The sequence below is a fragment of the Cricetulus griseus genome (assembly GCF_003668045.3).
Source record: "Cricetulus griseus strain 17A/GY chromosome 1 unlocalized genomic scaffold, alternate assembly CriGri-PICRH-1.0 chr1_1, whole genome shotgun sequence".
In the NCBI taxonomy this organism is placed as follows: domain Eukaryota; kingdom Metazoa; phylum Chordata; class Mammalia; order Rodentia; family Cricetidae; genus Cricetulus; species Cricetulus griseus.
The window spans coordinates 33475394-33488790 of record NW_023276807.1 but is presented as its reverse complement, the minus strand read 5'-3'; the positions used below and the strand labels follow the sequence as shown (position 1 = coordinate 33488790).

Genomic DNA, 13397 nt, shown 5'->3' with positions numbered 1-13397 from the left:
AGAGTGAGTAACTTCTGTAGAACAAATATTGATTGTGTATTTTTAGTGATAATAACAACAAAAGTCGGGAAAGACATTCTTAAACAGTTGAAAGCCCAGTGGTTAATTCAACTTATCCTAATACTTCAGCCCAATAGAAATCATTCTTTAGTAATAGAAAGTAATTCAGGATATTTGTAAGTACATTAGCCCAATATTTGCACATTTGCTGTTATAAAATACAATTCAGATATATCAGCTAGAAAAAAATCAATAACCAAAAGCCAATGAAATATTCAATCACATGTGTATAATTTTATTGTGTTATGTGATTTACCTACACTTTATGGGGTAATTTTGCTGTCATAGTGGCCTCAGCCTAGCAAGACCATAAAGTAAAATGAAAGTGACATGAGTATGCAAAATGTTCAGGTAAGTAATTAGGAGTGCAGTACCGACCAAGGAGCAAGCATGATATTATTCACTACAGCACACATGCATCTAGATGTATTTGGGTCTATACGCAATAGCTTACCATTGTCTTCCTATGATCACAAGTGAAAGTGTCGAATGTTAGAAATGAATATGGAACACTGTGGGACAGAGCATGTTGGCGAAAGCTAGGAATGTAGCTTTGGAGTTCAGCCACTAGAGGATGACAAGATCTCACTGGCATTCCAGGCAAGAAGGTGTCCCTGGAGAATGCGCAGGCATGCTCACTTTGTGAATGTTGTCAAGTGGAGTGCTTTGATCACAAGTTGGAGAAGGAGGGTTGTGTGGATCTTTCACCAGGAGAAAGATGCCTTGAGGAAGTTGTAGTATATAATAGCCATGCTGGTCACCTTCATAAGAGCAGCTAAAATGAATTCAAATTGAGAGATCATTGTTTTCTTTGTATTTGGCCAATAAAGTCATCGCTCTACAGTAACGTATTCAAGTTTAGTTATTTTTCATTAATACTTCAACTTGATTAAAACAAACTACAAAACTTGGACATCCATAGTTTTAAACAAAGATTTTTGGAAAGTAAGTCTACTTTCAAAACTTGTTGCAAGAAAAGTGTAATTGAAGAAGAAACTGAAGGGACCAAGTTTGTAAATAGAATACCCGAAGCAAAGCAGAATGTATGTAAATATGTATACATGCATATTTTTGATTGACTCTCTGTGGATATCACATCATGCATTCCAATTGCACTTACCTCCCATCCCTTCCAATCCACCCTCTGCGTTTTCAATGCCCCCCCCCAACAAAACTAAATTTAAAAAGAAAGAAAAACAAAGAAACAAAAAAAGAAGAATTGTGTCCTGGAAGAATTGAGGCCCATTGAGTAACACAGTTTACTCTTTAGTCCATTCATCTTTACTGCTAGTGTTCATTGTCAAAGGTCATTGATCTGCCTCAAGGCCTCTGATTACTGCTATACCACTGATAATGGGCTCTCACTGGGGATCCTCTTAGATACCCTGTTGTTCTCCTGTGTTATTGTTCCTCAGTGTGCTGCCCAGGCAGGGTGCGAGATCTCTTCTCCTGTGTGCTGCAGCTGGTGAGAGGCAGGGCTAGTTCTCTCACTCTCTGGAGCCCAGGGCAAGCTCTCTTGCCTGCTGCAAGTAGCCAGGGGCACAAGGGGAAGAGCATCTTTCCATCACCCATGTCACTGCATGGCAGATGGGGGGAGGGGAGGTGTCAACTACCCTGCTCTCTCACCCTCAGTGCCTGCTCACCTGCATCCCAGACAATAGGGTCAGCCCAAGTGTGCTGCCCAGATAGGGTGCAGAGCCCTTTCTTTTGTGTGCAGAATGTATTTTAATGGAGATAAAGATCATAAAAACCTAGGCTAGAAAGATGGCTTAGATGATAAAAACATATCTGCCACTGAGCCTGACAACTGGAGGTTGATCCCCAGATCCACTTGGTGAAAGGAGAGAACCAACTCTCACAAGTGGTCCTCTGACTTCCACAGGCACTCCTTGCTATGCTTGCATGAGTGTACACACACACACACACACACACACACACACACACACACACACAGTATAAATAAATAAATAAATAAATAAATGTGATTAATTTACGCAACCTGAATAAGTACTTCAGCAAAATGGTGCAATAATGAATACCATTTCAGTGGGCTGGAGAGATGACTTTGCAGTTAAAAGCACTGACTGCTATTCCAGAGGGCCCAGGTTCAATTCACAGCACCCACAAGCTCACAACTCAGCTCACAACTGTCTGTAACTCAACTTCTGACACCCATACACTAATGCTCATAAAATAAAAATAAATTATTAAAAAAAGAATACCATTTCATAAAATTCTAGTGTACTCAAAGTACAGTACTGGCCACCAAACCGTCATTCTCCATCACTCCTTCTCTTAACTTGAGAACTACTTTTACACTTTCTTACTGATTTTCTGAACTTGTCTATTTTAAATAGGTTCTATAAACAAAATTGTAACTACTCAACTTATCTTTTATCTTTTTTCCCTTGTAGCACAAATAAAAGTTTTGAGTGTTCATCTATGTTGCAGTATGTTGTTACATGTATGAGTACTCAGCACTTTTTTTTTTTTGCTAAACATTTCTGTACAGTTTAAGAAATTCCATTGCCATTTGTTGAATATATAGTTAGTTCTACCTAACTAAATATTGGTTTATTGTGAGTTATGCTTCTTTGAATGCTCATATAAATCATTTGTTTGAACACCTGTTTCCAGTTCCCTTTAATATATACCAAGGAGCAAAATTGCTAGATTTTTGTAGTAACCTTATATTTGAAATTTTAAAGAGCTTTCAAAGTGTTTTCCACAGTACTTGCCCCAGTTTATATTATGTTCCCACCCTCAGTGGATGAGGGTTTCTCAGAATCCTCAGCCACACCTTTATTTCCTCCCATTTGATTGTGGTCTTCTAGGTGTGATGTGGTAGCTCATCATACTTTTTCTCTCACTGTAAACATGACCATTTCATTTTCTTAAATGTGCCGTCAGTTGTGTAAAGGTTATTAATTTAATGAGGTCTGATATCTTTGTTTTTCACTCTGGCTCTTTGTAATTTGGTGTTATACTAATGAAGATGTTGTCCAACTCACACTAATCTAATGGCATAAATATTTTTCCTTTTGATATTTTCTGTTTTGAACTCTTAAGTGTATATATTTAATCAGTTTTGGCTAGTTTTTGCATATGGTGTGAGGTAGGAGTCAACATTTATTCTTTGACACAAGATTGTCTATTGTCCCAGTACAATTTGTTAAACACATTATTTGTATTTTCTATATTAAATAGCACTGTCAGTACTTTTGGGTGTCAGCTCACTATAAATATGAGTGCCTTTCTGTATTCTCAACCCTACTGTATTTATCTATATATCTATCCTTATGCTAGTTATTAATATAAATCTATTATTCTTAAACTAGAGAGTATGAATTCTCCTGCCTTATTCTTTACAAATATTATATTGGCTTTTAGAGTACTTTTGAATTTAACATGAATTTTAAGACCAATTTGTCTATTTGCATTGAAATTTTATCAGAATTTTAATATAGATGGGCTTAAATCTTAAATTTGAAGCTGTTTGATTTCTTAATAACATTAATCTTATCAATCTATCAGCACAATTCTTCTATTTTTAAGTCTTTCAAACTTCTCTCAACTGTTTTATAATTTGAGTCTACAAAGCTGAAATGCAAATCTGTAACCAAGTCTTATTATTTGGAGTGCTTCTGTAAATAACTGAAGATAGTGTTTTCAATCTGTTAATCACTAGCATATACAAATGCGTTTAAATACGTATGGTGAATCTGCATCTTGCTATTTGGTTGAACTTGTATCTTTAGGGGTGTGTGTGTGAGGGGGTGCACTCGTGTGCATGTGCACACATGTTCTTCAGGGTTTTCTGTATATAAGAAGTGTAGTTTAAATTCTTTTCTCAGTTGCACTGGTAAAATTTTTTAGTGCAATGAAGTGGCAAATGTGGACATTCTTACTGTGTGGCTGCTTATAGGGTAGATTTTTCAGCATTAACATTAAATATTCTCTTAGTAAGCCTGTCATACATCCTGTTGCAGAACTCAGATACCCTTTTTCAAATTGAGAGTAATTTCCCTTTTTTAGTTTTCTGGGTATGCTTTTGTATAAAAGGTCATTGGATTTTTTTAAATATGCCTTTCTACTTTTAATCATAAAAATAACATGCATTCAGAAAGAAGATCAAGAATTCAAATGGTAAGAATGACAAAAATAAGACATAATTTATAGTGATAAAAATTGCATATATAATTAGTAGTGATGAAATTATATGCATCTATATTATATTATACAACACACACACACACACATATATATATACATACATATATATATATATATATATATATGTATATGTAATATATATTGGTAATGAAGGTGTCGATCCTTTGGTGAAGTTTCAGGTAGTTTGAATTATTATTTTAACTGTGCAGACATTCACTGATATGTACAGAGTGTATGACTGGAGAAGTGTTTATATGCTTTCCTAATACATGATGAATAATGCTTTTAATTAGGAACTTAATAGAATGAAGCACTTTAGCTTTTACATTATAAAGCATGTTGAAAGCAGAAAGAAATTTTTGACATTCATGTTAATCAGATCCCACAACTACCAAAAGGCTATGGGAACCTTCTATCAGAGTCTTAATTATCAGCCGTGGGTTTTTTTTTTTTTTGACAAATTAAGTACTCACTGCAGTTTAAATATGCTATGTGAGGGTTTCCCACTAACCCCATGCTCATGAGGTTGCCATGTTGATAGCAAATAAGTGCATGACTCCAGACAGGGGAGTGTCCTCCTCCAAAATACTATATTGTACATTACAAACTGCCTTTGATACATTTTGACTCTTATCACAAAATTTTTATCAACTCCCTTGTGTGTGAATATGTGGGTGTCTTCAGAGATGAGTATATATTTCCCTTTTGTTCAGGGATATTTTTCTTATAACAAACTACATTTCTATTCACAAAATAAATTTCACTTGTTTTTTATGTACATATCATCCTTTTGATATGGTGCTAGACTAAATTTGCTAATTTGATGAGGAAATTTTCCCAACTATTTATATAATATATAGGTCTTTCATTTTCCTTTCATGGTATCTAATTTTGGAATCTTTTCTGAGTTATCTTTTTTCTATTTTCTTGGTAACTGCATGTAAAAATTTGTCAATTTTGTTCTTCATTTAAAACACTAATTCTTGTTTTGTTGTATTTTTCTGGCATTTTTCTTTTCTCTATTTTACTTGTCAGCTATAATATTTTAAAATTATCTTATTTTTAGCATTGGTTTTAGCTTACCCTTCTTTTTCTAATTTCATAAAACAGAAAAAAAATGAAATTCTTGATATAAAAATCTTTCCTACTTTAAAATATCGTGGGTTGTACCTATGACTTTTCAGTTGAGCATAACCACTATGGTTTGTACACGGTTAATCTCCATCAAGACTCAGTTGAACCTTGGTCTCCCCAACATAGTACTGTCAAGATGTGGTGAAGATTTTAGGGGCTATTTGCTATAATGAGAAAAATTGTCTTCATAAAGAGATTAATGTAGTTTTCTTGGGCTGAGCTGGTGATTGGGGGGGTGAGGAGTTATATAAAATAAAGTGTACTGTTCTTCATTGTAGAGCACAATACAGAGTAGAACAATAAGAGTAAAAGGAGAAAGCTATGTTTCCTTGCACCACCAAGAGACCAACTATCCCACACTCTATCACTCTAGCTTTTCTATATACTTAAACCACCATTTGCTATTGCTGTTACCATTAGTTTTGTATTTTTCTTTTAATATATTCAGATCAATCTGACCCTAACTGATTGAGGAAAAGCAACAGTAGGACATCAGTGTTGATTTAATTGAGAAGCACATGTAGGGAAAGAGAGTTTCATAGACTGTGTAGCACTTTCCTCTGTCAATCATTCTAGCTATTACCTAGTTTTCCCATTAGTTTTAGTGTCTTCCACAAAAGAAACAAATCATATTTAACAAATGATAGTCATAGAAAACTATTAATAGAAAACCATTAATATATATTCTTTAAATTGAATTAATTTCCTTAGGAGCTCAGAGACTTTTAATTACCAGGAACTATGTAGGAAAAGTTTAGTTGCTCTCTGTCCCCATTGGAGAAAGCCTATAAGTCCTTGGGCTTCTCAAACAATTAGTGTGACCTTGTTATGTGTAGTATGGCCCGCTGACAATTTTTGATAACTATTCATGCTACTAAAGTGATACATGCTAAGCATCTAGATAATTTATGTCAAAAAATGAAGCATTAGGGTGGAATTATCAGGAAGATCATCAAGTATCTAATTAGAGAGATAATATTTTGTTTACTTTCTCTTTCTTTCCTTCCTTCTTTTGTTCTTTTTTCCTATCTATCTATCTATCTATCTATCTATCTATCTATCTATCTATCTGAGTCAAAACATTTCATGTAGGTCAGGCTAGAATTGAACTTATTTTGTAGCACATAATGACCTTGAATTTCTGATTCTACTTACCTTCACAAAGCTCCAAGTGTGTCTATGAATTGCTGCATCCATAATCATCCATAAAGTGTGAGGGCTTTATGATTGGTGAAATCAGCCTAAGCACATAGAGAGAAGGAGGCTGGAGAATGAAGGACAAGTCCATTGAATCAGCCAACTGTACCTATGTAATAGAACCCCAACAAAATGATGACACAGAGAATAAGTAGAGCTTTCAGTGATTGCTGATATTTTGAGTACTACAACATATTTGGATAATAGTGTCTACAAGTTCACAGAGTCCACAAGTTCACAGACAATGGGAGTTTCCATATTTGGGCCTCTCTTAGATCTTACTCTGTGAAGTTTTCCATATGGATGGCTCTGATTTCCTGTAGTCATAATAAAGTATAACCATCAGTACAGCACTTTCTTAAGTTTTGGTGAGTCAGTCTAGCAAATAAAATTTGAACTAGTAGTGGGAATTTCCAAATTTGAAGCCAGCTGGCCAGAATGATGTTGGTCTGAAGAACCCAAACTAGCAGCTGGTGCATGGGGTGAAAGTTTACTTGCAGAAGAGTGTATCCTTGAATTGTGAAGTTTGGTTCAATTCCAGGTAGTTGGTGTCATAAGTCATTGAGAGGACACAGGAAATGTAATTGCTCCTCTCTTCAATCCTTCCATGACTTCAACTGTGGGAGGCAGGGATTTACCCTGGGCTAGGATGCTAATTGCATCCTGTGGCTCAAACTGCCTAGCCATACCCACATGTTTATCTCTTCATCTCCTTGGCATCATGGAGTGAAACTGAAAATGAGAACTGTAATAAGTATCATAATTTTGAATTTTGAGAGTAAATATGAAATGCAGTAGTGACTTAACTTGATTTGGGACTATATTAGTTCTATAACCAATGAAAAAACCAAATTCTTATTTTAAAAAGTAAACTTCTAAAATAAGTTTGAAAAATCATGAAAGATCTTAACTTCAGACAAAATTACTCCTTTTAAAATGTCATTTTTCATTTGTCAACATAATTACTTACACTCAAGAGTGAAAGCCTAATTGTTTTGGTACAATATGACTACAGAATAAAATGTATAAACAAGTAGACTTTTATTTTTGGAGTAAATGTATTTATGAATTACAAAGACTTCTTGGTTTCTTTTGTGGATGATTATTTTAATTACTTTACACATTCATGTACTTTTTCCTGTGATACAGTCCCATGAGAACATTCTATAACTCTCAGAAAAATCAAGTGATTTATATCGTAGCTTGAAACATATTTATTAAATAAAGTGCCCAAATTATTTGACACTGAGTTTCTCAGCATATTTCTGTTCTATTTTGGGTATTCTCCCACTGGAAATTTTATTTGATTTTCAAGTATTTTCAAACATAATTTTTTACAAAATTCATTCGTCTGACAGAACCCTGGCAAAAGTGAATATAGCTGTATACTGACAAATCCTTGCAGTTGGGGAATTAGTAATGAGAGACAGACAAGGTCTATGCCCCTACTCGGGAATTTGGAGATTCTTTTCAAACCTTATCTCAAACCATGAATAGAGGCTAGCAGTCCGTGATCTGACTAAACTGAAGGAGAGGATGAAAAGCCCAAGCTGCTGAACTATGTCAGACCATAGCAGTTTCCATGGTAGCTGCTGTAGAGCTATGATAAGGTTCTACCTGCTATTAGCCCAGACACGGAAACATGAGCAATGGTAGCTATGCAGTTTGATGAATTGTTACACACTTCTCAAGTATCAGTTACAATTCTGTTGCTGTTGCCTTGACAGAGCAACTTTAAGGACAAGAGACTTTATTTTGGTTCAAAATACAGTCTGTCATGGTAGGGAAGCCAAAGCTGCAGAGCTTAAAGCAACTGTCCATATTGCATTCGCAGCAATAAATGCTGGTGCTCAGCTCACTTTCTTCTTTTCATACAACCCCGAGTGAGTACCAGTTTAAAGACTCATGTTATCCCCTATAGACAGGTCTTCTCCATCAATTAATCTAAGGAGATTATCCTCCACAGGCATTCACAAAGGATCCTATCCCAGGTAACTCTACTCTTCATTGAGTTGACAACTAAGGTTAGCCATTACACTTTTGTTTACACAGTGTCACTTTGAATCTCATCCTAACCTAAAAGTCTCACTGGTCTGTTCATATATCAGAAATTGCTGACCCAAAAGCATCTGTCCCACATTCAGAGCTTGGGACAACCCCATCTAAACATTAATCTGATCACAGTCACTGGAAGTAATGTAGAATTATGTCTAAGTAGAACAGCTGATGTACAAATCTACTCCTGTTGTACTTTGTTGAAGTCATGAAGTTGAGGAATTTTAAATTTTAATTTCTTATTTAATACTTACAGAGCTCTTTGTTGGAGTCACTACATTAAAACATTATACAATATTAATTCAAAACAGTCAAATTTAGCTCTATGACAATGATTTAAGTTGAAAACAATTGAAGTGCCAGAAAAAGTTGAGTAACATATCCTTTGTTAGCAGGCAACGTAGTGCCAAAATTCAATATCAGCAGCTGACCCCAGATTATTTAATTAGTTTGTTCTGCTGTATAATCACCCAATATCTTCATGCTTGATGGCCCCCACTTTCTAATGACAAAAAATAATCCTATCTGTATATGAAATTGAACTCTGATTCTTCTTTGGGAATGTTTAATCTAAGTCACTGACCCTTGAAAGGGGACTTAATGATCTCTCAAGTCAGTTGCTGATTCTACTTTTGCCATTAACTCTGAGATAGCATTCATCAACAGATGTAGTGACACATTCTCCAGCACTTGGGAGGTTGTGGCAAGAGGCACAGGACTTGAAGGACAGCTTGAGCTAAACAATGAGACCTAGCTGAGAACAAACAAAGACACAAACAGAAAGATAATCTCTATGTTAAAGTCAAATGGAAAATACTACTTATCCATATTGTATAGAAAAATGCACAATTCAGAAGGAAGAACAATGCCCTTTCAGTTGCTCAATGAAGCATAAATCCTGTGATATCTTGTTGACTTTAAGGATGTCTGGTGGAACACCCTTCCCACTGGGAATCATGGCCATGAGCCTAGTAGAAACCTACCTGTCAGTAAGGTTTATATCCCACAAAACCAAATTTAATCAAGACTCAACTGTCCTTAGGTACAGGAAATTTCATTAAATATTAAGAAAACACAGTATTTATTTTATTCTGTATATAGCCTTTTTGTCATATTTCCACTTACTATTACTATCTTTTGATAGACCCAGTAAATAAATTGTGGCAAATTTGCCACTACAGGCTCATGTCTTATGACTGTTAATGCCATAAGGAAGAAAAGCTTTTTTACAATATTCACCTTTTTCTGAACAGCTAAGGCAATTATTGTGAGATAAGTATATTGTGGACCATTGTATTTTATCACTAAAGAGTCACTTTATACTATCACATCCTTTCTAAAAAAGAAACTCTCAAGCAAAACACATAGCATAAAAGAGAGTTAAAGGTCTAAATGCAAGATTAGCCTTCCTTACTTGATCTTTGCTAAACAGAATTGAGTAGAGCATTCCATTTTTCTTTTTCCCTTGCAATCTCCAAGAACAAAGGCAACAGGGATTTGATTCTTTCCCAGCTTCCATTGTACTGCTACCCATGTGGGAAGTGACCTAGCCCAAGTGTGACTAACACAGATTGATCATGGCTCAGTAGAGAATGCCCCAGATTCCTTCTGAGAGCTACTGGATGACACACATATGCTTGTAACCAGCTGCAGGTAACATTTTATACGTTTCCTCTGGGAACAGAGAAGTAAAATAGAGCAGCCATTTCAAAGGCAAGAATACTGCTTCCCATATCTGGCTGCTTAGCTGTATCACACATAATGGGCCCTGAGGGCTGACATATGGTCTTTTCTGCTACAAGGACAATTAGGGGGCAGTATTAAAATTAAATATGCATGGGAAGTACAGTGAATGTATTTAAAGCTGAGGCACAATTGAGACTATAAAAAGTCATTTTTATTGAGGTAAGACTTATTTTTATGATAATAACTGAATAAATAAGGAAAAGTCTATGTATTTTTTTCTGTTTCCTATGTTTTAACTCCCACTCTCATTTTTTTAAAGGTGAATTAAGGTTAGGATCTTGCATGTTAGAGGCAAATGTTCTGCCTATAATATATATCCCCAGATCTCAATGTAAAATTTAGTATTCAATCTTTTTAATAGAAAAACATGTTTGTTTATGGAATGCATGATATGTATGTATTTATAAACTGGTTTCTAAGCAAATTATGAAAAGTTTAATCAGTCATATATAAAATAATATTGAGGGATGGACTAACATTCAGAAATTTTTATGTCAGAAGATTTTCTAATTACAGATGCATTTATTCTTAAACTGGGTACAATTTTTTTGTTAAATTATATTTCTCAGTTCAAGTGCTCAGATGGACTTAATTTCTTCAGGTAAGTGAGAAAGTATATCTAGCTAACTCTTCAGCATGTTCTGTTTTTTTCCTTTTAGAGGAATCCATAATAAAGAGAATGAATCCCATCTTATGGAACTATGTACACAATCCTGTGTGATGCTGCATCCTCACAAGAAACCAAACTAATATATTTCTTTGGTTTTGATTCTCTTTGTGTACTTGACTTTGTTTTGTGAAAGGCTCTCATGTGGCCCAGAATAGAGTTGCTATGTAGCTGAGAATGGCCTTGAATTTCTGATTCTTTCCTCTACTTCCCAAGTGTTAGGTTATACTAGCACATTAATGTGATGCTTCTCAGATACTCTCATTTACCTAGTAGTATTAAACATACAATGTGAGCTTTATTGTTTTTGTATTAAAGCTATCATCACCACTAAAGGGTATCATCTTGCTGGTGGAAAATACCATACTGGCAACAGATTTTCTTTGTTTACTCCTGAGCAGGTGTCACCAAGCAGAGTCATCACAGATTACCAGTGAGAAGTCAAGAACTATGGACATTACAATAAGCACCAGGGAACGCTCTTAAAAACAACCCTGCCAACAAATGCTGACGTGTAGCCCAACACATGTTTCATACACCTCAAAAACACCAATAGAAGTAAGAATCACTACTGCATTGGAAGAGATTGTACCTTATGCCTGCTCAGTTTTCTGTGACCTTTCACTGCTAACCCAGCAAGAGCTTTGAAAAGAAACTCTGGGAGAAGAGAAGTGGAAGTGGAGCTCCTTGCTCTTCTGTTTCCATAGGTACAGTCAGAAATGTTTACTCCATAGTTTCAGACACCTGAGCTCCTACTTTTACAATATGGGTACAAAACACAAATTAGGTTTTAAGATTGGGCAAGTAGATCAGGGATTAAACAGAGGTGTTTAACTTCCATATTGAGGCCTCCCCCACAGAAAGCTGGGCCCTAGCATTGTGTGTGGCTACCAGTGTCAATTCCTTCTCTTGCAAGATGACACAACCCCCGCCATGAGAAACTTGTAACCTTTGTTGCCTACTAATCTCTGTTGGTATTTCCTCAAAAGAGGAAATGGGATCCTGATTACTTCTTTCTCAGGCAGTTGTTTTTTGTTCTTTGCAAGATTTCCCAGCACTTTCATGGCACATCTTGAGTTATTCTGTATCCCATGAAGATACAGAAGTAAGGCTGTCAACATCCTTTGTTAGCTGCTAAATTTTGCTCCTTTGCAATAACTGATAAGTTTTCAAAATGACAACTTTTCAATTAGGGGGGTATAATATTCAAAATGAAATACTATTTTATTCAGAAAGTCTACTCTGTTCACACATAAAATTTTCCAAGAACTTTGTACAAGAAAAGAAACTTCTCTTTAAATAAATCTTTTATTCATATTTTTTCATTTTCCTAAGTTTAGTGGAATCTGTTAACAAAGGGCAATTAACTGCATTGAGAAAGTTAGCCTGTATTTTCAATACAATATAAGTGTTTCAAAATTCAGAAATATCTATACCTTTGGCCCAATCTTTATAACCTAATATCAAATATATCTTCTTTACTTTTAGTTGCATCTTTCCTTCTTCATGATTTTTTATGGAAATAAGTTTTTCTAAATTAAATATTTGTTTTCACAATCATTGAAGCCATGTTTATACTTCAGTCAGCAAGACAAAATCAACCCTTTCAGTAAAAAGAGCTTGGAAGATTGTGCTGACAGATATAATCACACTAAATTTTTTATGAATCTATGACTCCTTCTCTCTAGAAATTTGGAGCAGCTGTTTATCAAAGTATTTTGAAAGAATAAGCAGAATTTGAGATAATCTCCTATCGTAAGGAGAGAAAATGATTTTTGTGTTTACCAAGAAAGAGAACTGAGAATTTAAAAAAAGCAAGTTTATCATTACAGAAATAGGGCTCACCGTTCTTGATGGAAAAGCTGAAGTTGCAGTCAAGATTGATTGAGCATCTGCACATGAGGGTAGAGACTATGCAGCTCTCTTTAATTCCCCGCAGTTCACTCAGCAGCCATATATTTTTCTCTTGTAAATCAGAGTATAGTATACGTAAAATATGCATCATCATTCAGAAAAACAGGGTCATGCACCCTGCACTCAACTTATCAGATGTAACTCCTGTCATAGGTGTAGGATCCTTATCTCTGACTTTTGTGGAAAATATTTCTAAAAATTATTTCTCCCCAAAATAATGCATGGGAAAACCAGTGTACGCAGAGGAGAGCTAAAGATATATCATAAACATCATTATCTTTTATGATTTTCAAGGGAGGAAAATAGTGAAAGGCAAGTCATTTGTAATATAGACCCCACACTGCAGAAACTGATGTGGGTTTAAATGTCAGACATTAAAGTGAACCAGGGTGAGCAGAAAGAACAAATAAAGAATTCAAGAGAAATTAATGCAGAAGAATGACTAGATTTT

General features: G+C 35.1%; 1 long non-coding RNA gene across 1 annotated transcript; it reads right to left on the bottom strand.

The window, feature by feature from the left end:
* Positions 1-286: 286 nt before the first annotated feature.
* LOC118239637 lies at positions 287-12987 on the bottom strand. Its single transcript, XR_004772320.1, has 3 exons — positions 12878-12987; positions 6523-7296; positions 287-835 (listed from the first exon to the last, which is right to left on the bottom strand). It is a non-coding gene; the product is annotated as an uncharacterized LOC118239637 (long non-coding RNA).
* Positions 12988-13397: the final 410 nt, after the last annotated feature.